The sequence below is a fragment of the Chinchilla lanigera genome, unplaced genomic scaffold (assembly GCF_000276665.1).
Source record: "Chinchilla lanigera isolate Chin_1 unplaced genomic scaffold, ChiLan1.0 scaffold00020, whole genome shotgun sequence".
NCBI classification, from domain to species: domain Eukaryota; kingdom Metazoa; phylum Chordata; class Mammalia; order Rodentia; family Chinchillidae; genus Chinchilla; species Chinchilla lanigera.
This window is the reverse complement of record NW_004955421.1, coordinates 6,814,681-6,841,402: the sequence shown is the minus strand read 5'-3', so window position 1 is coordinate 6,841,402 and position 26,722 is coordinate 6,814,681.

Here is a 26,722-nt window from a genome sequence, read left to right as displayed (position 1 = left end):
CTCTTGGCACAGGGTGCATGGGGCTCAGAGAGTGTGCGCGCCTGGCTCAAAGAGCCTGCTCACCCGGCCTCCAGCTAGAGAAGTCCCCTGGGCCTCTCAGCCCCGATCTCCTCTCTGCCGCCACAGCAACTCAGTCTGTAATGTCCGCGGGGTCTTTATTCGAGAGTTCTGCCCTCAGGGATCAGATGGGAGGTACCTGGCCCTCTCCGCGTGTTTCAGCTGGGAATCGTGGTGGTGTGTGTCCAGCACAGACTCAACCCCACGAGCCCTGCCGCTCCTGGGGTGCCTGCTGTCTCCGCGCAAGGCACGCGCAGCTGGGGGAGCCTGCTCCAGCATTCTCTGTACTAATTTTTAACACTGGTGTTTTGTGTTTTTTTAAAATTCTGTCTTTTATTTTTATGAGTCTTTCTAAACTTCTGCCAATTTTATTCACCTTCTCACAGCAGCAACTCTTTTGTTTTGTTTTGTTTTGTTTTGTTTCTTAGTTTTCTTTTTTTCCAGTACCAGGAATCAAACTCACGACCTTGTGCTTGCCAGGCCGGCACTGTGCCACTGAGCTAAATCCCCAGCCCCTCAACAGCAACTCTTTCCTATTGACTTTCTCCAGTATTTTCTCTTTACCATTTTATTGATTTCTGTTCTGAGCTATCTTCTATTTTCTTTGACTATTCTGGGTTCATGACATGTTGCTCAGATGACTTATTTGAAAACTCTCTGTCTTTTATAATGTATGCAATAGTATAATGTCACAAATTTCCCTCTCATTCCTTTTGCTGTGTTCCACAATTTCAGTCTTCTAATTATGCTAGGCAATTTTTATTTACTATAATTATTTGTTTTAGGGCTGAATTCTGCTATTTAATTTTGTTGTCTCTTTGTTATTGTTAAAGAAAACCAATTCTGTTTTCTTTTTCCTTATCTACTGTTTCAGTGGTTTACAGAGGTAGAATCTTATGAACAGGAATTTGGCATTTGTCCTAAGATTCTGGATAGTGATCTGGAAGGCCCTTGAAATGTCACATTTGGTGAAGATATCTTTGCTTCCTAGGTGTTCTTATTCCATAGCAGACTGTATAACAGTCCGGTGTAGGATGAAATTTGGGGCTATATTAGGTGATGTGGTGATAGAATGGCTACAATAGAGTGGGGTGTTTGAGGCATGACTGTTAGACTTGCTCTGCTGTAGTCTGTGATTAGCTAAATGAACAGCCAGGTCTGTGTGATGAAGATGCAATAAAAACTAAAATCAGGGCTGAGGTGAGCTTCCCTGAATAGTCATTCTTCATGTGTTTGATAGAACATCAATCATGGGAGGAGATAATACAGCCTGTGGCCCCATCAGGAGAGATTGATCAGGAGGCTACGGGTTTGGAATCCTTCTAGAATCTGTCCTTTTGCATCTCTTCTCTTGCCTGATTTTCCTGTTTTCTTCTGCTGTAATGAACTATATCAACAAGAATAACAGCATTCAGTGAATTCTACAAATCTTCAGTAGTGCAGACTACCAAATTTGAGGGTCCTCTTTGAGATCCCAGAGTTAGTAATTTTATTGTAATTTGGAAGGACCCGCATGGTGAGTCCCATGCAGCTCTCAAAATTCCTAGGGGAAGGATGGCGAGAGGATGGAGAAATAAGACAGATAGAAAGCTGAAGGTCAGGTGAAGCCCTCTTTCTGCTGGGAGAAAAGGAACTAGCCAAGGACTGCAGAGCCTTTATTTATACACTCTGTAGCTTGGCATCACTTTCAAACTTTCTGCCTAGCACCTTGTTTGTGAGCTGGGATAGCTTCTTTATGTGGCTCCCCTCAAGCTCTTCATGTTCTTAGGCTGGCTTTGTCTTAACCCCACACGTGTGATCAATCTGCAGCTTTAGCTGCTCCCCATAGCTGCATGCATTTACGGCATTACACATGCTTAGCTCATGCTCTACCACTGAGCTACACCTCAAAGTCCTAATGATTGGTATTAGAAAAGACAGTGGACAAATCATGGTGACGCAAAATAGAAAAATAAATAATAAGGTTGGGAGTGCAGCGCAGTACAAAGGTTCTGGGTTCAATTCTCAGTATGAAAGGAAAAGAGGAAAGATAGGAAGAGGAGGAGAAGGAAGAGGAGGAGGTAGAGTGTAAGTAGCTGGGGGCCAAGCCTGAGCTCTACAGGTGATGTGAGAAGGAATAGTTCCCCTGTAGCCTGCTAAGCTTCATCATATTTCTTTTATGTGCCTTTGTTAGTGCAATCTTTTGGGGTTATCCATTCACCAGACTGAGTGATGCATAGATAATTTGCTTTCTTTTGTGATCCTTTAAGCTCCTTCATTTATTACATAATCTTCCTAAATGTTTCCTTTACATGCAGTCAAAACTGCTTCAGCATTTTAATTTGACTTCCAACATGAGTCTTAATTTACAACTAAAGCAAGAATGTGGCCCATGTTATCTTCCAGTGCTTCTGTAGTGATGTTCTTTTGTCCTTCTTGATGCTCCAGGCTCCTCTTTTCCCCTCTTCTTTCTGTGTAAAGGAATTACTTCAGCTATTCTTTCTCTTCCCATTTCTGTTTTTTATTAGTGTCTCTTTGCTGTACATGACAATTACACTCCACTTGTGGAGTTAGTACACGTACATAGCACTTCTTAATTGTGTTTTCATCCCCTTCTCCCCTTCTGCCTCCCTTCCTCTGTCCATCCCCTGCCAATGTGAGAAAGATCTGTCTCTCTGCTTTCTATTATCTATGTTTTACTTTGTCCTTCACGTATATTTTGAGTTTCTCATATAAGATAATCATGCAGTACTTAAGATTGTGCGTCTGATTCATTTTACTTAACATTATGGTCTTAAGGTGCATCCATTTTCATGCAGATGACTCAAGTTTATTTTTCATGGCTGAGTGGTGCTCCACTGTGTACAAATGCACATTTTCTTTGTCCATTCATCGGTTGGTGGACATATTGGCCATCTCCAAGATTTAGCTATTCTTGTACAGTAGATTTGCTAATAACAAATTCTTTTACTTTTCTTTATCTAAGAATCTCTTAGTTTCCTCTTCAAACCTTAAGGATAGTTTCAATATTATAGGATTCTGGGAAATTCTTTGCTTTCAGTGTTTAAAGTATATCAGGCTACTTCCTCTGACCTTTTGATGAGAAGTCCAAGGTCACTTAATTTTTTTTCCCTAGAAATAGGCGGTTTTTCTGAGTGGTTTCAGGATAAGTTCTCTGTCTTTAAGTTACTCAAGTTGTCCCCTCCTCCCCACCTCCCCCAGCTGGAAGCATAATGATTCCCTGGCTGATGTCAAGATTCTTTCTTCATCTTTAGTTTTCAGAAGGTTATGAAGTGACTTGTATTTATGTATTTGTGTTCACCAATTTGGGAATGACTCATTTGCTCAAATCTATACTTTTATGTCTCTTACTGAATTTGTGATAATTTCAGCCATATTTAGTAAAATACATTTAGGGTCTCAGTCTCCTTTTTTTAAACTTTCCCGGACTCTGCTGATTTGAATGATTGACCTTGAATTACAGTCTCATATCCCCCTAGGGGCTTTTCACTTTCTTTTCTCTTGGCTGCCCAGTTTGTTTAGTTTTTACATTTTTACCTTCCAGATTTCTGAATTTTTCTCTGTTCCCTCCATTCTACTATGACTCTCATCTGTTATGTTTTTATTTCAGTTATTTTATTTATCAGGCCTAATGTTTTTATTTGGCTATTGGTAAGATTATATTTTTCTTTGCTCAATTTTTCTGTTTCTTTAATGAGTGTTTTTAAAGGTTTTTGTTCCAAGTTTTTAATAGTTTCAATTGTGTGTTTTTCACTGAAGAATTTTTTCATAGTTGCTTCAAAATCTTTGTCAAAAGTAGGCATGGTGGTGAACTCCTGTAATCCCAGCACTTGGGAGGCTGAGGCAGGAGAATGGCTATATGTTCCAGGCTAGCCTGGTCTACATAGTGAGGCTTAGGTCTCAAAAATCAAAAACAAAAACAAAAAACAAAATAATTCTAATGTCTAATGTCAGATAATTCTAATGTCTTTCTTATCTATATGTTTGTATCTATCAATTGCTATTGTTTATTCAATTGAGGTATTTATTTTTCTTGGTGTGAGGAGTGATTTAGTTTTGTAATCTAGATATTTTAACATGTGGGGAATCTCTGGAGGGATCATATTTAAACTTTTAGCTCTAACTGGCTTTTTTGGCATTGTTCTTTCAAGGAAAAGGAGTAGGGTACTCTTTATTATTTTTTATGGAGAATCAAGTCCAGAATTCTCATTCAGTCTCTTGATCCCTGAGAAAGATTCTTCCCCTTAGTATTGGGGTTCAGATTGGACCTCATTCTCCCCTGGCATCCCTCTAATATTATAGTATAGATACAGGGCTTGGAGACTCACCCTCCCAAGTATGCTGTGCTGACATACAAAAGGGGTATCATTCAGTTAATCAGCGATGCTACCTGATCTTCTCTTAAACCACTTCTGCAAGGATATTGGGACCTCTCACAAAAACTCCAGCTTAGGTCTAATTCCCACTGCACAGTAGAATTTGGTGAATGGTCTTTGGGCTTTCTTAGAAGTTACGGCCTTTCTACAGGATAGAAAGGAAATGAGTAGACAGCATGAAGCCTGGCCCACTACTGCTTTGTCTCTGTGGTTGTAGAAGAGCCCATCAGTTTGTCCCTGGTATTTGCTTTAAGTAAAACATTTTTCTAAAAATTTTCTATCTTGCAACTTACTTTATTTACTACTTTGTAGATAGCCTTCTGACAGGAATTAGGATTCCTTTCTTTGTTCACACCTATTGATCTTTCTGTATTGTCATCTTTGGCAACAAGTATAGGAGAATACACAGGGTTAAAAGAGCTCATAGCAGTCATGACCATAACTTTTCACAAACACTAGATTACTAGCCAGTCTGCCTTTTGAAAGGTTCTCATTCCTTTGTTTGTTTGTTTCTTGACACAGGATCTCACTATATTTCAGGCTGGCCTTGAACTCCCACTGTAGCCAAATTCAAATTCATAGTGAGCCTTCTGCCTCAGGGTGTCAGATTGGAGGTGTGCACAGCCACATCGTGCAGTGTTTCTTTTTTTTTTCTTTTCATATATTATGCAGGGTTCTTAGTTGTTCTTAGCAGGAGAATAGGCAACACGTCTGTTCTGTTTGCCCACAGATGAGTCTCCACTTACAGTTTCCTAAATGCCTACCTAAGGCTTATGAGTCTAGGTAGGTTTAGTTCTTATGATATAGTACAGTGGTCATTGGGCTTTCTTGTAAATAATGGCCTTTCTGCAGAATAAAGTCAGAATGAATGGATGTGGAGGCAGTTTGTTGAGAGAGGCTTGTTTTTGCTGATAGATTCCAGGAGAGCAAAGACATGTTTTCTAGTGTGTTTTCTGTATTTGCAGCTCCTAGGAGAATTCCTGGCATATGGTGGATATCTAGTAAGTACCTCTGAAGGAATGAATTATATTGGAAATAATTAAAAAGAGAAAAATAATGGTTCCTAATTGGTTTCTGAACTTGACCTCCAACTCTTAATGTTTCCTGTGGTATTTTGAACACCCTTGAAAGATCATTAATTTACATTTTGTTACATTAAAATTGTTTTAAATCTGTATGTTCCCTGATAAAGTGGGTTATTCTAGTCACAGATGAGCAATTACTCTGTAAAGTACAAGCCTATTTCTTTTGTTCTGAGAATATTTCAATAGTTGTATCAAACCTTGTCAAGAAACATACTCTGAGATCTGCTCCACTGGGTAACTTAGCAGCAATATTTGCACGATTCCTCTGGGTGCAACTCTTATTTCTTCATTCCTAGAGGATTCCTAACTAGAGGGATACAGGGAGATAAAGAAGAATAAATGAATGTGATAAGACTGCTGTGTTGAGACATTTCTGCTTGTAAAACCACCATTGAAGACTTTTCATACAGTAAGAATTCAAGTGCTTGAGAAATATTTAATATTTTTCCCCAGCAAATCCCACTAGTGAGAATGGGAGATGCTGCTAAGATGAACAGCAATCTGCAAAATGATTCAAATAAATGTGCTATTAGAAATGCTCAATTAAAATAAGTTAAAATGGTGAGTGAGCATGGGTATTCTAATCCTTACAATTCTTCCTATGAGTACCCATACTTTGGGACCCATAAAAAGATAAATGAGTTTTCTCTCTCTTTTATTAAATCTGTAAGTCATTGAAAATACACACTACTACACTGATCTGTTCGTATCCCATTCATCTTCAAGAGAAGTGAACATGTGGCTTAGATATTTTTCTCATCTTGGTGGAAGTCTCCATGATTGCTTATTTCCAGCAAATGTTGCTGGTGCTAAATGCTGAGGCACTCCATCCCATATCTCCTCATCACTCCCTTTTAACTAGCACGATCAGATGCTATCTACTTTTGTATTTTTAATCATTAGCACATCATCTTGCTGCCATGCATTTAGCTCTCAGCAAGGTACACAAGCATTTTGAGGAGATTTTCAAAAGAAAACATGAATATTTTACATTTAATTACATTTAAAACTGCACATGAGCTTCTGTTCTTAGAAAGTGCAACCAAATCCTGTATCAGTAGATTTGATTATAGAAAGTGCAGGGGAAAAATTGCACTGTAATGTGCAAAAGTGCTGAGGAAGGGCAGTGGAATGCTAAGTGCTCCAGTTTTGATTTATAAATCAACTAGTCGGCCAGGTTTTTATCTTGCGTTGTAAATTATTGATACCTGTAGATCAATGAAATCATTTCCTTTCAGCTCATCTCAATTTTCATTTCTCTCAAAAAATGAAAATTGTATTGATAGGACCTCCTCTGACTTCCTTGAAACTTAAGGGTTCAAATCAGGTTAAAGAAGATCCTATTACACGTTGCTATTTTAGGTAAATAAAAACTGTTGGTATGAAGGATAGTGCTTTTCTTGAATGTACTGAATACAATGAGGACAATGTATTCTATCTCTCTTCACTTATTTCCCATGTGCGTTAGAGTTTGGATGAGTCCTGATTCTTTTATAGAATCTTATACAAACTAATTCATGTGTGCAAAAGGATATTTGCCCCTCTGAGAATACTCACTACTCTTACTATATGAGACATTCTAATAGCTATATTTTACAGCTATTTTCTTTAAAATGTTTGGTGTTTTTTTATCCAAATTATTTAGTGAACCCTGATGCCAACCAAAAAGGAATTGGTTGAAACTGCATGCTAAGTGTGTAAAGTGGAATACTATGTAGTCATTAAGTATGTGAAATCGGCTCTATCATGATTACCAAAGACAAATGGCCAAGATGGGCTGTTAAATTAATAAAATTTAGAAGGCTCTAGATCAGTAGCAGTGAGCATTTTAGAGCTTTCAATGATAACAAAACCCCACTGTGGCATGTGAGTCATTGATTCACCACCACTGTTCTAGATATACAAGTCTGTTGGAAAATAAGTATATGTATGCACATTTATGTGTACAGGAAAAATCTGGAGGTGAGTTCTGCAAATTAATATCCCTGAGAAGTAAATATAAAGGATTTTTTTAAAATGCTATGCAATTAATTATTGACAAAATTTTTTAAAGAAGCATGCATCCTTTTACATACAGTACTGTTAAAGTCAAAAGAATGACACTTACAGTAAGTTTTTGTAAACTGCACAAGTAAATCTAAAATTAATATTCAAGACTCCTAACAATTGCATCCTTTGTCAGTAGTTCTCCAACCACTTGCTTTGTTAGGTTAAGGATTGGACAAAATGAATTCTAAGGTTAATTGCAACTTGCTTTAAAGACTCACTCTATTTTGACCAACTTGATCACCCTTGGAATGTGGCTCTGTTACAGTTTTTTTTTTCTTTTTTTACCAAACTGTGTAAATTTATTTGGATTGTAAATGTTTTATTGAATATTTTCATAAGAATAACTATAGAATGAAATTTGAGCAGTTACAGTATGAATCTAATGTCTGTTCTGGATTCACTTTAATGGTTATTAGAGAAAAAATGTTACAATATCTCACCTAGTAAGAGTGGTGATTACTCATTTGTCTTGGATAAAGTGATAACACATTTCAGAAATGAACTATCTACTCTGAACTTTCATGCAGCTGTGTATAGCATAACTTCAAAATGATTGCCCTAAAAACCTGATGTCCATTTTACCTTATAGTCATTAGTATAAGCTTAAGGGAGATAGCACAATTTAAGTTTATAAGTCTCCAGATAAACTTTCACCCCTGAACTGACCTTTATATGCCTCAGTTTGTCATTCAATAATAATAATACTTGATAGAATTATTTTAAGACTAGATAAAATAATGATCTTCAAAATGGGCTTAGGATCCTGTCTGACCCAGAATGGTGATAAGCAAATTAATTGTCACTGGCGATAATGTCACTGATAATATTACCTTTGGTGATAGTAATGGTGAGGACAGCCAGGCTGATAATGATGAGGATGGTGATGATGATAATGTAACAATGGTTATGTGGTGATGATATTATTCATCCTGTTAAGGATGATAAAAGTAGTGGCCATGGCAGTGATAGCGATGACCATGTTACTGCTGCTGAGAGGCATGAGAGCATTGGTAATGATGTAGTCACAATAGGTTGGTGATGATGATAATATAATGATGATTGTTTGATAGTAATGTTGGTGATTGTGGTGGTGATGATCATGGTTGGAATGATACTCATGGTAATCTTTTATTTTTAAGAGTAGAATATATTTACGGAGGGAAAGAAAGCTTCTGTCCAAGAGAGGGACAGAAGGGGGGTCCGAGTGGATTACCCAGTACCCTGTCTTTTCTAGGGACTTTTATAGAGCAAAACCAAGAGGTGAGGTGGGTCTAAGGTAGGGGAAAAAATGGACAAAACCATGGTTAGCCAATAAGAATTGTTCAGGCAAAATTGATTAAACTGGGTTGAAATGGGGAAGTGAGTCACCTAGCAAGCGGGCATGAATACAGAACAGGGGCTTTTCCAGTAAGGGGTTGGGTCAAGGACTCTTCAAGGTGATCACTACCTACAATATCAATCCCTAATATCCATCCCCAGGGAGGTATGTGGGTACATTTGTTTAGTCCTTTGTCCTGAGGTCTGGCCCAGAACAAATACGTACCTTTCATGTTTGCTTCTTCGAGGGCCTGGCCTTATCTGACTGCCTATAATATTTCTATCTAACTCAGCTGCCTATAACATTCTCCCCTCTGAAGAAGTAACCAGAACTGCTGTGAGGAAGTAACAGGTGATGACTGCTCCAGCTTCTTCAGGCTGAAAGGGGTCCTAGTTATTGATTGGCAGTCAGAGATACTCTTCAGAGGGTCTATCTAAAGGCCCTCAATAGACAGCAGAAGTTTTCATCTTGGGTAGGTGTATAGCTTGAAATTTGGAGAAGACAAAGCCAAAGAAACAATTAAGTATGCATGGGCCAAATAATAAGATCAGCAGGATTATTATGAATATAGTCAACAAAGATTTCCACCAAGAGGAGCCAGTAATGACCTCCGAGATATGAGCTCCCGCTACTTGAGAACTAGTCCCAGGTGTAAGTGAGGAACTTTCAAGAGTCTGATGTAAAGTCACCACTGCATATCCTGCCTTTCTTGTCCCATTTTCCATGAAGGAGCTGCCATCACAGAAAAGGGTCAAATCAGTGTTAGTAAGGGGTGTGTCTAATAAGTGTTCTCTAGCTGCATATGTGTGGAGAATTACCTGATCACGATCATGTCTGTCAGCCTCAATTTCCTCCTTTTCTGGCAAAAAGGTAGCAGGGTTTAAGGAGGAACATGTATTTATTTGAATGGCTGATCCTTTTGGAAGTAGAACCTGTTATTTAAGAAGTCAGCTGTCTGATAGCCAGAGGCTCCCTTTGGATGAAAGAAGTCTTTCCACATTATGAGACCTATATACCGTGAGATCTTCACCTAAAGTTAGCTTGGATGCTTCTGGCACTAAGAGAGTTACTGCTGCCATAGCTCTAAGGTAAGAAGGCCATCCCTTCACTACAATGTCTAATTCATGACTCAAATACCCTATAGGCTGTTGAGTGGGCCCCAGATCTTGTGTAAGTACTCCCAAAGCCATACCTCACTTCTCGTGGACATATACATTGAAATGTTGCCCTGTAGGGAGGCATAGGGCTGGAGCACTTGGAAGGGCTGGTTTAAACTTCTGGAATGCTGTTTGGGAATCAGGTTCCCAGGTTAAAATATGGGTATCTGTCTCTTGGGCCTCTTTTATAAGTTGATAGAGGGGTCGTGCAATTTCCCTATATCCTGGTACCCAAAGGGGAAAAAAGCCTGTAATTCCTAGGAATCCCCTTAGCTGTTTTAGGGTCTTGGGCTGTGGAAAGGAAAGAACTGATTTAATTCTGTCCTCTCCTAGCCTTCAGGTTCCCTTGGATATGATGAGTCCTAAATATTTACCTCAAGATTGCAAGGTTGTGCTTTAGACTTAGAGACCTTATGAACTCTGTCTGCTAGAAGATTTAGCAAAGCACAGGTGCCTTGGCTATAGAGCTCTTCTGAGGGGGCACAGAAAAGAATGTCATCTACATACTGTAAGACTGTGACCTGGGAAAACTCAAAGCATGCCAAGCCATGGGAAAGCACATGCCCATAAAGATGTGGACTATCCCTGAACTCTTGGGGAAGCTCTGTCCACATCAATTGAGAGGCCTGGTCATGAAGATCTTCAAAAGCGAAGAGAAACTGGGAATCTTTATGTAAAGGAATACAAAAGAAAGCAACTTTTAAGTCTAACACTGAAAACCAACTGGCATCTTCTGGAATTTGGGGAAGAAGTGTATATGGGTTAGATATCCCTTTGTGAATTGGCACTCCTGCCTCATTTATCAATCGAAACTCCTACACTAATCTCCACTCCCCATTGGGTTTTTGAATTCCCAATATGGGAGTTTTGCATGGGCTGTTACAGGGTTGAAGTAAGCCTTGTGCCCTTAGGTTTTCAATTATAGGTAATAACCCTTTTTAACTTCAGGTTTTAAAGGATATTGTCTCTGGTTAGGAAAAATAGTAAGATCTCTGAGATGTATCTGTACTGGATCAGCTCTTAATGCCCTACCTATTTTGCATTTAGTTGCCCATATTTCACGATTTATTTCTGTCTCCACGACTCGAAGACAGTACACCTGACCCGGGTGCATATATATAACAGTATTTAAACAAGATAAAATATCTCTCCCTAAGAGAGGGACTGGACTTTCAAGCGTTATCAAAAGGGAATGCAAAAAAAGAAAACCATCCCAGTTACACCCTAAAGGTTGCAAAAAATAGCAAATTACCTCCTCTCCAATGACTCATTTCACTGAGGTGTGACTGCTGGAAGGAAGGCCAGGATTGAAAAGAAGTAACCAGAGACTTGCACCAGTGTCCAGCAATAAGCTGGTTTTTCTTCCCTCTATAGTTATGATTACGTGGGGTTCCTCCATGGAGATGACAGTCTGGCCAGAGGGAGAAGGTAGACTATGCCCCAGACCCCTTCATTTCTGCTGGACCAACTGGTAGGATCGGTCTGAACTCTGGGCCCTTCACTTCAGAGGGCAATCTGACATCCACTGGTCACCTTTACTGTTACAGCATGGCCTAGGGGGCTTCTTAGGTCAGTCCCTCTTAAGGTGGCCTGGCTTCTGACAGTGGTAGCAGATAAATGTAGTCATGGAGTTCTTGGGACCCCGAGAATCAGACTTAGGGTCTGTTTCCCTTAGTGCCACAGCAAAGGCAGCTGCTTTTTCTCAATCTCTTTGTTTTCTCTTTGGCTTCCTCCTCATCAGAGTTATAAAATACCAAGGAGGCAATTTTTACTAACACATCAAGTAAGCTATCTGTAGCACAGCCATTTTTTGTAGGTTTTTTCTAATATCTGGGACTGATTGAGTAATTAACTTATCTTTAAGAATAATTTGTCCCTCTACTGAATTAGGATCTAGGGAAGTATGTTTTATCAATGTCCCTTGTAAATGATCTAAGAAGGCAGAGGGATGTTCCCTTTTTTCTTGTTGAACTGCTGACAGTTTAAAATAATTGAATGGTTTAGCTCTTATCCTTCTTAGACCTTCAAGAACAAATGTCTGAAAATGTCTCCTATTCCAATCTGCCATGTAGTCGCTAGTCCAGTAGTGGTCTTGGGTAGGGACAGCTTGAGCTCCAGTGGAAACCAGTAGCTCTCCTTGCTGCCTTTCTTCTGGCCTTCTGAAATGAATAATATGGTATTCATCTCCAAATGCAATAACATCCTGTAACGCTGCCTGCTTCTCATTAGAGGTCAATGTTTGATTTAAGAGTAACATTACATCTTTCCAATCTAGTTCATAGATCTGAGCGAGGCCTCTAAATACCTCATTGTACTTATCAGGGTCATCTAGAAATTTTCCAAGATCTAACTTTACCTGTTTTAGGTCACTGAGAGAAAAAGATACATGAACTCTGGTAGTTCCAAATTGTCCATTCACTTCTTGTGATGGATATTGTCCTTGAGGAGCTTGCCTAAACTCAGCTAAGGATGGGTATAGCCCTGTAGAGGCCTGGATTACAGCTTGTCTACAAGACCCTTTCTCTAGCCTAGAAGGACAATTAGGGGAAACTTTAGGTTCAGTAATGGTGGGTGAGGCTTTGATTAAGGCTGTCTTGACCTCAGGCTCTGAATATTGGGGAGGAGCAGCCTCAGGCTCTAGGATAGTAGATGTCTTAAGAGTCTGAGGTGTCCCATTTCCCTGTGGCTCACATTTACATTTTGAAATGAAAGGGACTATTTCTTAATGAAATGAAAATTTGAACATAGGGCACTTCTGACCATTTTCTTTCCTTTTTACAATATCTTTCTAGTTGTAAAGTAGCAAAGTAATCAATACTTCCCTCTGCCTTTCATTTTGGTTCTAGGGGATAAGTAGACCATGGACACATGCAGAAAAATATTAAATGGCTCTTTTTCAATGTGTAAGGATCAAACATCTTTCAATGCTTAATGATGTAACTGAGAGGTGTAAGGGACCTTAACTGTGAGTTTCCCATGTCTGTGAAAACAAGAAGAGCAAGTTTGGGCGTCCCTTCCCTATCTCTAATTGGTCCTTGTATCCTTAAGGCATCCCTCAAATAGATTCCACTCCAGGGCAGGTGGATGCTGTCTGGAGAGAGAAGAGGACAAAATCCGATCAGCCTATCCACCCTCGAACTGATGAGGGATTCTATCCTCCCAGAAAACTCATGAACCATGCACTTACTCCTACTGGACATCTACAAGCATAAGTTACAATTGTTCTGGTGACTGAAATGTCTAAAGAAAGAAGCATATCTTTGTAATACACTGTTGCTTTTTATTCTTTGGAAGAGGGCATATTTATATATAAAGGCTAGTTGGAAATAGTTAAAGTACTCTTGAGCCACAAAGGAGATCACCTCTCCATAGAACTAACAATTGTCTGGAGGAATCCTTGCCCTATACACTAGAACAAAGAAGTTTCCAGATATTTGTGTCTAATATCTGTCATCCAATCACCTAGGCAACCTTCCTTAGCAACAGGACAAGACTATTTTATTTAAACTTTGAAGCTCACAGGTTAAACTTATGTTTACCACCTCGCAATCATATTTTAATATTGCTAAAGGCAAGTGAAGACTGACAAGAATCCCTTTTTACACTTAGCATATGTAAGACACAAATGTGAATCGTTCTCCTGGTAGCCACTGTAAATGGTTGCAAGCTGCCTCAGCCTAGTTTCTGAAGGGTGGGATAGTTAAGTAGCTTAACTGAAAAGCTCATGGAGAATTCCTAGTCTACTGACAGAGAGAGATAAGTACAATATGTAAGTGGAGATTTTTCAGTGGCCAGGAGCCAGTTTCCACCAAGGAACCTTTGGGTATCTGCCAGACAGTAGCCCTGACCATGACCCCTCAGTTGTTCTCAAACACTATTGGCCCACACAAGCAGAGATCCATCTCCAGAAAGGAATCCAGCTGTCTCTCTGGTCAACATTCCATCAGCCATTGGCTTGAATAGGGATTCACCAAAGAGATGCTGGGGAAACCTGTCCTCTGCTTTAAAGAGTGGCAGCTGCTCTGAGAGAATTTAACTAGCTGGCAGAGTGACCACTGTTTGTCAAAATTCTACAAGGAATAGTTAAAAGCCTGAACAGGATTACCTAGCACTAGACCTAGGAGAAGAGGAAAGGTTGAAGATCTTCCCTTAGACTAAATATGTTTTGGTCCCAGAAGTGTGCTGCTTTCAGAGACAGCTCCTTCCCGTGTCACCCAGAAGTTGGTTCTCTCCACTGTACCTCAGGTTCAGCCTCCCGAGGGAGACCTGCCCCGAACACTAAGCCAGGACATAGCTTTTATGTGTGTTCTCCTGGAGGGGCAAAATTCCGATGTCTCATCTGACCCAAAGACCGGGTATGTGTTCTTTCTCTAATGTGACTTCCCTGTCTTCGGCGTTAACAAACTTTCATCTTCTATGGGCTTAACTTCGTTGGAACAGTCTAGAGTTCTTTACTAAGTCTGAGCTAGACTTAAAAAGACCCACCTTACAGTTTATATCAAAGTTCACTAAGAGCATTCTAACATTACTCTCCCTGGCTAAATAACACCAAGTAAGGAAAACTAGTACATTTAGCAACTAGTTCAAACTCATCAAACACAACATATACCAACATATAGCAGAACAAAACAGGAAAAAATGTTCCATTAAAGAAATATCACAACCTTATAAGCTTGCCATGTTTTAACTTAGATTTATCAGCATTTTAACAAAACTGTATAACAGACAACTATAAGCAACTATAAGCAACAGGTAAAAGGGTAATTGTTTGGTACCTAAATGAGTCCCAAGCAATTATAAGCAACAGGCAAAAGCATAACAAAATTTGAAGCATGAAAATTTGTTACCTAAATGACCCCAATCCAGCGTGTATGAAACACAAGCAAACTCTTACCTCTGTCAGAGGATCTTGGTGGGGAACTCCAAAATGATACAGGAAGATAAAAACTCCCAAACTGAGTGATATCTGGGATGAGTACATGTTCTCTAAAATTTGAAGAATGAATTTTAGGAACAACAGAGGTTAAGAGCAGAATATATAATTGAGGGATAGAAAGCCTCTGCCCAAGACAGGGACAGAAGGGGGCCCAGGTGGACTATCCCTTGATAGTAATTTTGTAATTGAAGATAATTTTACTACTAATGATGCACAAGGAATATTGAAGAATTACATAAGTGAGTGCAAATATGAACTGGAATGGAGTCTAGTTTTTCTCCCTAGTCCTTAAACCCTTGAGTAGTGCTACATCGTCCCCCAAAAAGAAATACCTTTTAACATTTTTCATCTTATGAGGAACTCTTTTTTGTGATTTGCTTATCCAAATGAAACCCTTTGCACTGTTTCTAATTTATAAAAAAAAATGTTATGTAAGTGAGCAGTATCCTTAGAAACAGTACTTGTAGCTCATGAAAACATATTTGAGTAATAACTAATGGTAATGCATATTTTTCTTTTTCTTCTCCTGTCTGTAAATTCTTTTCTTGCACATTCCACAAAAATATCCGAGTATCTCATATGATCTTTTGCTTCTCAGAGGCTTTCTATAGTGGATATTGTGTGCCTAGGTTTAGTTTTCTGAATACTAGGTATCTTGAAAAAAATATGCCAGCTGCCAGGATGACACCCTAGGTTTAGGAAGGTGCAACATAAGGAAGTAAAAGGATTGTGAAGGAAACAAGAGGCTGTTTGAGGGTTGTCTGTGAAAGGCTCCCAGCCTCAACAACCATTTTCAGGTGCATACCCAGAGTAAAAGAAAAACTCCCGAATCGCCAGTTTATATTGTGAGGATATGTGTTAGACGTGGTAAACTGCAATAGGAAAATTTGTCCCCATAAATATCCTAAGTTAAAAGGGATCCCGGGTAAATCATACACTCAGTAAGGGCAAGCATTATAACTTACCACAAGGTCAATAGGTTTTGAGGCTGAGACTTGGATATAATTTGATTAAATAAAAGTAAAATAATTCATACTTCTTACAGTCTCAGCAAAACTAGACTCACAGAGCTTATGAAGAGAAACAAAGTCCTTTTACCAGCTAACCTTCTCCCTGTCAAATGAGGACAAGCACTTCTAATCATCCTGGAGAGTTTAGTATTTAATAATCTGAGCTCCAAGACCCACCAGTTATCTTAAAGCTGTTCTTTGCAGGAGATGTGAATGGATGTTTTCTAATCTTCATTCAAAGATAAGTCTTAAAAAATCTGGAGGTACAGACACTACAAACTCTACTGAGATTAATGCAGAACACACACACTGAGTTGTAAACTAGAAGTCATTTGAAAAAGTATACTACACTCATTTTAACTAAAAATTTGAAATCAGCTGATGGATGGTAGAACAGCAAATGAAACATTATCTAGTTGCCATAGGCTCCCTAATGTAGCATAAACCTGAGCTTTCTTGCAGGGATGCATGCAAAAATATTCTTTGTTAATGGGAACGGCAGAGCAAAGGTGTTTAATCATCTGATCCAAGTGTGAAATCACTCATGATAGAATCACCTCATCATCCTTACGAAGGTAACGATCGTTTATACAAAGGTAAAGTCACCCTTGACAAACAGGCTCTTTGTTGACTTCATTAAGTGTCAGATTTTGCCCACTGAGCTTGCCTCAGGATGCACACTCTTCATTTCCATGACTACTCTGGGAGGACGGGCTGCATCATTTTCCAGCATCTCAGCCAACGTCTATATAATAAAATGCAACCACCATTTAACATGGGCTGAAAACAATCTATCCAATGTTTAATGAGTAATATTAACATGCTTTTAAAACCACTAATACAAGTTTAACTACACTTCCTCTTAGTGTAGATGGCAGCTATCCAAAACTTAATTTCATACTAAGTTCATTTCAGTAAAATTTTAAAAAAGTCAATAAATCAATAAAATAAATAAATATAATTTCAAGATACATGTGGAAATTACATTTTTATTAACACTACATGAACTGAGGATAAAAGGTACATTCTTCTTTGTTTTTTAACCCAAATTATAATTTTGTTTTAGGGATCTCTTCCCCTCCTGAATTTTAGTCCAATATTGTCTTCAAATTATTATCTTCATTGTTTTCTTTCAAAAATGATTATTATACTTTTGGAGAGATTTAATTTTGAAAGGAAAAATTTTAAAAATATTTTGAACTTTTAAAATTTATTAAAATTTATAAAATACATAGTATATGGGTTTAAAGCAGAACTGTTAAAGTTTGATTCATGAAGATTTGTTGGTCTGAGAACTGTTATTACCTGACTCTCACAAGGAAACCATAAAGAGTCAGCATTAGGAGTTTTGTAGTAATTGCAACATTTTATTGCATTTTACAAATGTACTAGTCTGCTATGGGTTAGAGAGAGGAAAGACTTAAATTTTTACTTTGCTTATTTTTTAAACATAAACTTTGTGTTTTAGTTTCTGACATACAGAAAAGCTTCTAAAATAGTGCAGAGAATTCTCATTAGTCTTACACACAATTTCCTCTCTGAACATTTTACACTGGTGTGGTATATTTGTCATGAAATGAGCCAACTTTACACATTATTATTAACTAAAAGTTTACATTTTGTGCAGATTTACTTTGTTTTTTACCTAACATCCTTTTTCTGTTCTAAGATCTCATACAGGGCACAGAACAACACTGGTGTCATATCTGTGGCATCTCTTGGCCATAATTTCTCTTTGTGATGAGAAACAGCATTGTCAAGGCCCTGGGGTTAAACTTTTCAAGGAAAATTTATGATATCTAGAAGATGTACTGCTTTAAGGTTTACATTTGCATTGTATATGATCTGTTTTCTGATTTTTTTCCTAAAAGAAATAGATGTGTACCTTTTAGACTGCCCCAGAATTTCAAGCATATTGAATTAAGCATTAATTCTCTAACTGTATATTGGAAATAATATTTCTTACAAATTAACATATATGTGCTTCTTTGAGACTGTTAGCAGAGTGGGTTATCTAATGCTTTATAATCATGAAAAGGGCACAGTTTTCTGTTGAATAACAGATGCATGGAATGAAACAAGAATTAACATTTGGTAAATTAATTTCAAAAAGTAACAGGAAGGGAGGGGAAAAATAGATAGATGATAGATAGATAGATAGATAGATAGATAGATAGATAGCTGGGATAATTGTCCTGCTGATGCCTAATGGTTTATTGAAAGGAACAGGTAATGCTTAAATTTTTTGAACAATTTTGCATGCATATATCTGGTAATCTGAACAACTAATTTGAAGACAACAATATGCAATGTGGCAACCATTGGTGAATTCCTACCATCTTGTTTGGTGAAGCTCTGTATCATTTTTAATTTTTTTATTATTTTTTATTCTCTTGGTTTGATCAATCTTTCATTCTTACATCTGGTAATCTGAGCAACTTTGTTGAAGATAACAATATGTTATATAACAACCACTGTTAATTCATATCCTTGTGTTTTGAAACCCTGAATCATTTTTATTGCTTTGTTTCATTTTGCTGTCTATGTTGTTGTTATTTTGTTGTTACTTTTCTGTTCTCTTTAAAATGATAGGAGTGGCCAGGGATGTAGCTCAGTGGCACAAGCATCTGTCTGGCAAGCACAAGGTCCTGGGTTCAATTCCCAGTACCAACAAAATAAAAAAATTAAAAAATGAAAAATAAAAAATGAATAAAATGAAAAGAAAGAAAAAGAAATCATGAGGAAAAAATTAATGGGAGAAAAAGCCAAAACATATCTGGATAAACAGTGGAAGGGCTATGTTTGCAGCTCAGTTGCAAAGCACTTGCTTATTGCGCATGAGGCCTGGGGATGGATCACCAGGAGAAGGGGTAGCGGGGAGAGGGGAAAGTGGAAAGGAGAGAAGGCAGAAAGGGAAAAGATTAGAAAGTTTCTGTGATTTGGATGGCCCACTCAAGGAACTCAAAAGGGACATCATACTAGTATACAGAAAAGACAAGCTATTTAAGTGGTATAAATCCACATTTCAATACAAGTTTCACCTCACCCAAAGTATGTCCAGTCCTGGTCATTAGCATTCAGTCTCATTTTATTTTAAAGAGAAAAGAAAGCAAAACAACAACCAAGACAATAACAACAACCCAGACACAAACAAAACAACACAAACACAATAAAAAAGGATACAGAATTTCAAAACAAGGTGATAGGAAGTTAACAATGGTTGTTATATTACACATCTGTCTCATGCTAAATGCGGCTAATTACATATTGGCTCCTGGGATATCCATTCCAACTCCTTTCTTACAAGTTTTCTAATGATTTGTAAATTTTCCAGCTTCTAGGGTTTATTCCCCAGTTCCCTTGCAGGTATAGTTCTGGATGTGATTTTAGTTTTGCAGACCACATATATTCATCTCTCAGTATCTATGGGGAAAAATACCTATGGGGGATTAGTTCTAGAAATTTGGAAAATATAAAATCTACAGGTACTGAAGTCCATTATATATGAATGGTATAATATTTGCATATAAACTATGCATATCTCCTTAAATCATCACTAGATTAATTATAATTACTATTACAAAATAAGTACTATGTAAGGACTTGTTATAATTTATTGTGTAAGGAACGAGGAAAATGTCTGTACAGATGTCTAGATGTATTTTCCCTCAAATATTGTCATTCTGTGTTGGTAAAATCTGCAAATACAGAGCCCAAAGTGGAAGCCTGACTATATGGTCCCTACAGACTTGGATTTGGAATGTAGAACTCAATTTCCCTGCTTGGGAATGGCTTAATTTGTTCTGAAACCTCCACTGGACAGGAGCTCCCTCCTGATGTTATGAACAACTTTTTCATCATGACAGAAGGCAGCAGCTGCCTTGGCACCCTGGGGTGGTCATAGCCACGGTTTAGAATATGTTTGCTTATGCCTCTAGAATTATAAACATTTTCCTCTCAGGTTTCTAGGAAAGAGTCTACTTTATACAGCTGAATCCTGAAAAAGGCAGTATTAGTTTCTGTCATGTACATTGTGATCATTTTAGTGATTTAGAGATGGTTGTACATACACTGTACATAGACTGCTTTAGCCTAATATCTGGCACAGAGCAGGTAACAAAGTGTAGCTTCCCTTCTTCCTTCATGTTACTCAGATGGTCTGGGAAGTTTAATATGAACTTGCCTGAAGATATAAAAATTACATCACTTCAATGTATTTTAATTGCATAGTTGCTGCATGTGACAGTACATAAAGTTGTGGGGATTGTGTATTCTAAATGGTAGAAACAGACAACAGTAAACAACATTTAGTATAAAGTGATCTATGCTCAACTTTCAGAATTGTTCTTATTTGGCCGGGAGCAAAATTTGCCAAAATGTGTTTATTCCATCTATGAGAGAGAGAGTAGGTTTTGTACAATGTTCATCAAGTCTTTAAAATTTTGAGTCATATACCAGCTCCATCTATGTCTAATATGCAGTAATGTTTTAAAATACTAGGGATATGCACTTTGTTGTATGACTTATTGTTGAAAGGACATGATAACAAGCTATGAAAAAATTTCCCCTTAAGACTTGCCCAGCATTTGCAGTCACGAAAGGTGAAGTGAGCAATGTAAGGAAAAGATCAGTAGAAGTGAAGAAATTATGCTGTATGCTCTTAGTTCCTTTGGTGAAAGCTGAAAATGAAACATCCTTTTATTTTACTGTGTCATGTCAGTGGGGTTTTCCATAGTGACAATGTAGTAGTACTTTTCTAGGCTTATGAACCTTGTAAAGCCTATTTGCTGTTTTTGTGCATTGGTTTCTTACAATTTAAAAATCTTGAGTGCAGTATTAAAATTTAGAAAACTTACAAAGGGTGTTGTGAGGGACTGTAGCGTATTTATGATAATGGAAACTTTCAGTGAGGCAGGAAGTAGATAAAATCTCTTGTAGAAAAAATAAGATCTCACAAGCTATAACAGAAAAAGAAAATTAACTAGGCTAATTAGAAATGCACTTACTGAAAAGGAAAAACATCAGCCGTAGGGAAATAGTTATTTCCTGCTTTTTTTTGACAGTCTAGCATCATGATAGATATGAGAAAATGTGCAGACACACTCAAATCCAGGTATACACACTCAGAATGATTTAAAAATCTATATGAACAAGATTACTTTTAGTTATTTAAATTGGGCTTTAAGAATGACAGTTTCAGACTTTGTGTGACATTACTGACTACACACTTTCATTTAATGTAAATGATGTAGCAGTGCAGGTATTCAAATCTTGTCTATTTGATTGCATACAGAAGAAACTGAGTAGGATCACTTCAGAATAATCAACACACAAGGTTTTCCTTTTATTTTGGACCTAAGAACTTTTGTTGGAACCAGGCTCATAAGTACAGAAATAAAATATTTCTATTCCTTTCTGATTCTTCTTCTCTGCTGGGTGCACTACACTTCTGGTTGCAAGAAGGAAAAATTGTCCATTAGTTTTGTATTTGTTACTTTATTAATCATCTTGTCCATTTGTATATTTCAGCTCTTCTGGGTTACCTTGTCCCTTTTCTCAATCAGACATTTTCTGTCTAATGGATATTTTAATCTCATTTGTGTAAATACGGATCATGCCTTCTGTGTGGGAAAGCAAAGCATATTAAGCTTCTTTAGAACAGCTTCTTCATTTGGGAAGATCTGAATAAAGATTCAGTAATCTGAGCCCAGGACTGCTGACTATCTACCATTCATTCATTTTCTACAATTGTCTTGACTTCTTTCATTTTCTCTTTCTTAGTTGATTTATTGAAAGGAATAGAATGAAACCTTGATTCACTTTATATCAAGCCATATTCTGATTTTATCAGTATTATAGCTTTTAAATTTTTCCTTTTTATTTCTATATATATGTATCTACTGGTTTAAGATCCACAAGGCAGTGTGTTTAAACTGAGGAAAACCGAACCCCCTGGAAGATTTTGACAATGTCTTGAAACATTTTGGAAGGGTCTAGATTGGAGAGAGAATGGGCCTTGCATTCAGTGGATAGATTCAGTGGATAATGATACATACCCTACAGTCCATGGGAAAAGACACACATGTGTATATGATACCAATAGTACCAAAGGTGACAAACATTACTATGCGAAAGTGAATGGTAGAGATTAATTACTGCAATCATTTAAGAAATGTCTTGTTTTACCTTTCCTGTCTAGTATTTTAGTTACACCCTCTGGATCTCCAAGGCAAGCTACAATCAGTGAAGTCCATTTTTGAGCTGGTTTCCACAGACTTTTGTCCATCATTGTGTTCAAATATCTCAGTCCAGTCAAAAGCACTACAAGGTAGAAAAAGTAGTGTCTACATTTCACTCTTCACAAATGCTGTGAATAAAACCTGTATAATAAAACAGGTTAAAGAAAAGTATAGCAAATTGAAAAAGTTTTATGTGACATGGGAACCTTCAGAAATGAAGATCCACGGGTCCAAGGAAATTTGTATATTTTTTTACTTAGGACCAGTGAATGAGCACAAACCTATATCAGTGTAGAAATGTTATTGGACAAAGGAAAGCATCTAATCTAAGAATCATGAACAGCAAAGACCTCTCAGTTCAAAATCTTTTGGCCACTCTGTATAGCATTTATTGCCCTCACGTAGGGGACGAGACTCCTGTTACAAAGTCTTGTGTTCTACCTTCAAGAAAAGAAAATCAAAGAATTCCTTTATGACCATAATTCACATAGCAATGCACAGGAAGGATAGAGTCACCTACTTGCTTCTGTAGCATTTTTAGTTGACTCGTGGTACAAACCTTCGATATTGTATTCTGAGCCCAAACACAGGTACAACCCAGCATATCTCAGGCTGTGATTCATTAAGTGTGGAAATGTCAGCACTTACCATTTACAGATGTCATAGTTAAAGTAATTTTTTAAAAGGAGATGAGATTAGGCAGAAATCTAACATATCAATAGATAAGAATAAAATATATAACTTCCTCTGTATTTACTATGTTTTATTGATCACAAAAACCCATTTGGGTCTTAGATCTAACAATTTTTATAGTGCTATGGTTTGAGAATTTTGTTGTAGATATTCTTTTCATATTTGTAAGAATTTTTCGTTCCTCTTAGGTTGGAGAAAAATGAAAAATAAACTGTATTGGATAAATTTATGACTTCCTTGTTTCTTAGGCACCTGAGGGGTCCATGACTCACTACTGGAAACTTGTCCCTATGATTTTTTCCAGAAATAAGCCTCAAAATTTGAATAGGGAGGCAGACAAGGCAAATGTCCTGCATTCTGATGCTCCATGGACAAAGGATAGGAAAATTGTTTTCCAGGAATGAGAAGGGATTTCTGACACAGACTCTCTAAGACTTTTATTGGAACTGATGGGCAGTCTCTCATACAGCCTGCTGAAGAGTTGCCCTGGAGAATGTAGTAATTAAAATGAAATATGAAGTAAAATTAAGGCAACCTACTCTTTGGTTCCCTCTGTTTATTATGATGCTCTTGCTTATTTTGACTGTGGTTTCCTGTGCAGATAGAAACCACATCACCAAGGAGACTGATGTGAAAGTTTCCTCTCACGATACATAGTACCTGAGTCACATAGAAAAGCCCAGGACATCATGGTTAAAAAAGGTCATTTTAGAGTTAACATCTCACTCATATTCCTGGATTATGCCAATAGGGATACTCACCTAAGGATTTTGAGCTCTGATCTCATTTTATTGAAAATTGTAACTGTTTTTTAGCTTCCTGGTGAGACTTAACAGCTTCCTTCACAGCTTCACTGCTTACTGGTTCAGTGAATGCTTTTATTCTGTGGAATATTCTTGTACCTTTAGCAAAGTGGTATATGGCACTTCAAAATGTGGCTGTAAGAGACCAGAATGAGTCACCCTAAAATATGCCTCACTGGCATAAGGATCACCTTGGCTATTTATATTGAGAATCCAGGGGGACAGAAGCTTGGATGACAAAGTGGCCCTTTAGGAGAGAAATTTACATCTGTAAAGGAAAACATTTGTATGTCTCCTACTGTACCAGGAAAGGAAGGACGACAGAAAATATCACTGTAGAAATCAACAATTTAAGTCTGGGCAGCAAATCTTACCCGTGCTTACTGTGCTTTACCTGGACTTCTTCCCATAAGCAGCCTTCGCTATATCTTTCTTTCTTTCACTGGACAATGGCATTTAAATCCATTTCAAAACAGCTTTGAAGTTTATAAATTTCTCTTTGCATCTCCAATATTTACATAAAACATATGTGTTATTGACCATCTCTGTGCTTTTCTCTTGTTAACCTTCCCTTTGCTGCAGCAATCCATCCAGTAAGAAAGATGGATTGTAGATGAAAACTTTATTCTCCCCTACTGCCTCAGTTTTCTTATTTGTAAATCAGGGAGCATTGTTTCTACTTCATAGGCTGTTTTTCTTGGTGGGGGAAGTAAATAAGTTAATGTCAGCAAAGTAATTGTAATGGTGCCTATCATAAATGTTAGGAGTCATTATTAAGGCTTGTAAGCTTTTCTTAGAGCGCTTCATTCCTGGCAATCCTTCATTCAGTGGTAACTATAACTATAGAGGTATTATTATTACTAGAAATGAGGAAATGTAAAGACTTATAGCAGAGGACAGGGGCTGGGGAATTAGCTCAGCGGCCCAGCACCTGCCTGGCAAATGCAAGGTCATGAGTTCAATTCCCAGTACTGGAAAAAAACAAAACAAAACAAAAAACAGAGGACAAACTGATAAATTAGATAAGAATGTATAGTGCTAAATAAAGAATCACTTGGGTAGTGGTAATACATGCGTAACATGGAGAGCCATCAGTTAAGCAGTAAAGATGAAGGATGAGGCAAGTAAAGAAGCCTTTTAATTGACGTGATTATTTTGGTAAATTAGAATAAATTTTGGTTGGAGCCATTACTTGACAATAGTTGAGCACCTCTCATGTATTTGCAAAATTGATTTACTTTAATATTATCAATGAACTGCATAATTATTGGCACGTTTGCACTCTGTAGGTAGATTTTTGAACATTTGTAAATCCCTTCCTTCCATCTTATTCGTTTCTACTGCAACTTATTCTGTTTCTTAAAATAAAATTCTTTGGACCTATAATGTTCTTGTAAAGTTCATTCCCCCTCTTAAAAAAGGGAGAGCAGTATTTTTAGACAGAGTATTTAATGAGGAAAGGGAGACCCAGCTATTAAGTGATTAGTTTAATGACAATAATGTCTCATGTTGGACAGAGGATTTTACTTTTCAAAGTGCATCCTTGTAATAATCTGCTTGAATATACATACACTCACACACAAGCAAACACACACAGAGATACACACAATGTAAGAAATATTGCATAACATTTATAGGAGACAATTGTTTTTATTGAGTTTCTTGCACAAAGCCAACAGACCAAGCCAAAATGGCATTAACTCATGCTAAAGTTCCTTGTCACCAAGTCACACCTATGTTCTCCACCCATTCTTCCAGAACAGCAGAAGACCAAGAAATAGTCCCACTACATCCTCAAATAGGTTAACTTCAGCTAGTGTGATGAGGAAATTCTTCTGCTTTACCCTTACAGGAGAACAGCTTTGAAATGGCCAATTAGGTTTTTGTTCCCTGTTCTGCTATCTTCCTTCTTTTTCTGCCAGTAGAGTCAAACTTCTCTGCTCCACTCATCAGAAAATCCATTCTACTTTATAAAGGAAATGTTATCTGACTCTTGAAATGCAAATATAAGCCAATTAAGTTCTTTAGTTTTGTTGTAATCTTATCTTTTGAAAGCAGGAATATGAAACTTTTATGTACCTAAATTACTCCTAGGTTAGATTAGACTAAATAAGACAAAATTTTATCAAAAGCGAGTTTATCACACAGAGAAAGAGACTATAATTCAAACTGGAGTGGGAATTGTGGAGATTGAAAATAGAGAAAATTAAAGTAAATTATTCAAGTGCCAAGACTGGATGATGGATTGTCTTGTTTTAGAGTTGGGTAGATGATTATTCAGAAAGGATAAGTAGTTCCTAGTGTGGGAATGTGAGCAGGTGGATACTGTTGTCTTTATCTGAAATGGGAAAGATGGGGGATGAGAGGAGATCTTGGGTAACAATATGTATATTCTTCTATTTTTTTATAAAAATTATATTTAGAAGCCACATAATGTTTGAGATAATTCTTACCTATAGGCAGTAGAGACTGCCTATGTTTTCCCTTGAACTTGAGTATTTGTTATATCAATGTCAGATTATAATTATTTATTTAGTAGTTATGTGCAGAAAAAAATGAGTTCAGTAGAAAACTATTTATCTTCCCTACATTAGAATTCCTTATTATTAGATTCTAAGTCTATTTATTATAGTTAGTAATGATAAATACATAAATTCTTTACTAGAAATATACATATCCTCCTTCCAATAGAAAAAAGATTTGTGCTCCCATTTATAACTCACCTTAGTATTTCTTTACCCCATGCAAACTGTTATTCTTTTGACTTTTGAGTCAGTTAGATGATCTTTCTAATTCCCTCAGATTTTTGAGTAACATAAAATATTTAATGCACATTCAATTTAATATCTATAAAAGACATCATTTTACCTTCTTCTGGAAATTATTTCTTAACACGTGTCTTGCTGGTAGATTTTATGGCTGTAATGAAATCAGGAACATCCAGGGCTTTGTCAAATGAGCTACTGTCAAGTTGTATCTATTAAATCTTGCATATATAT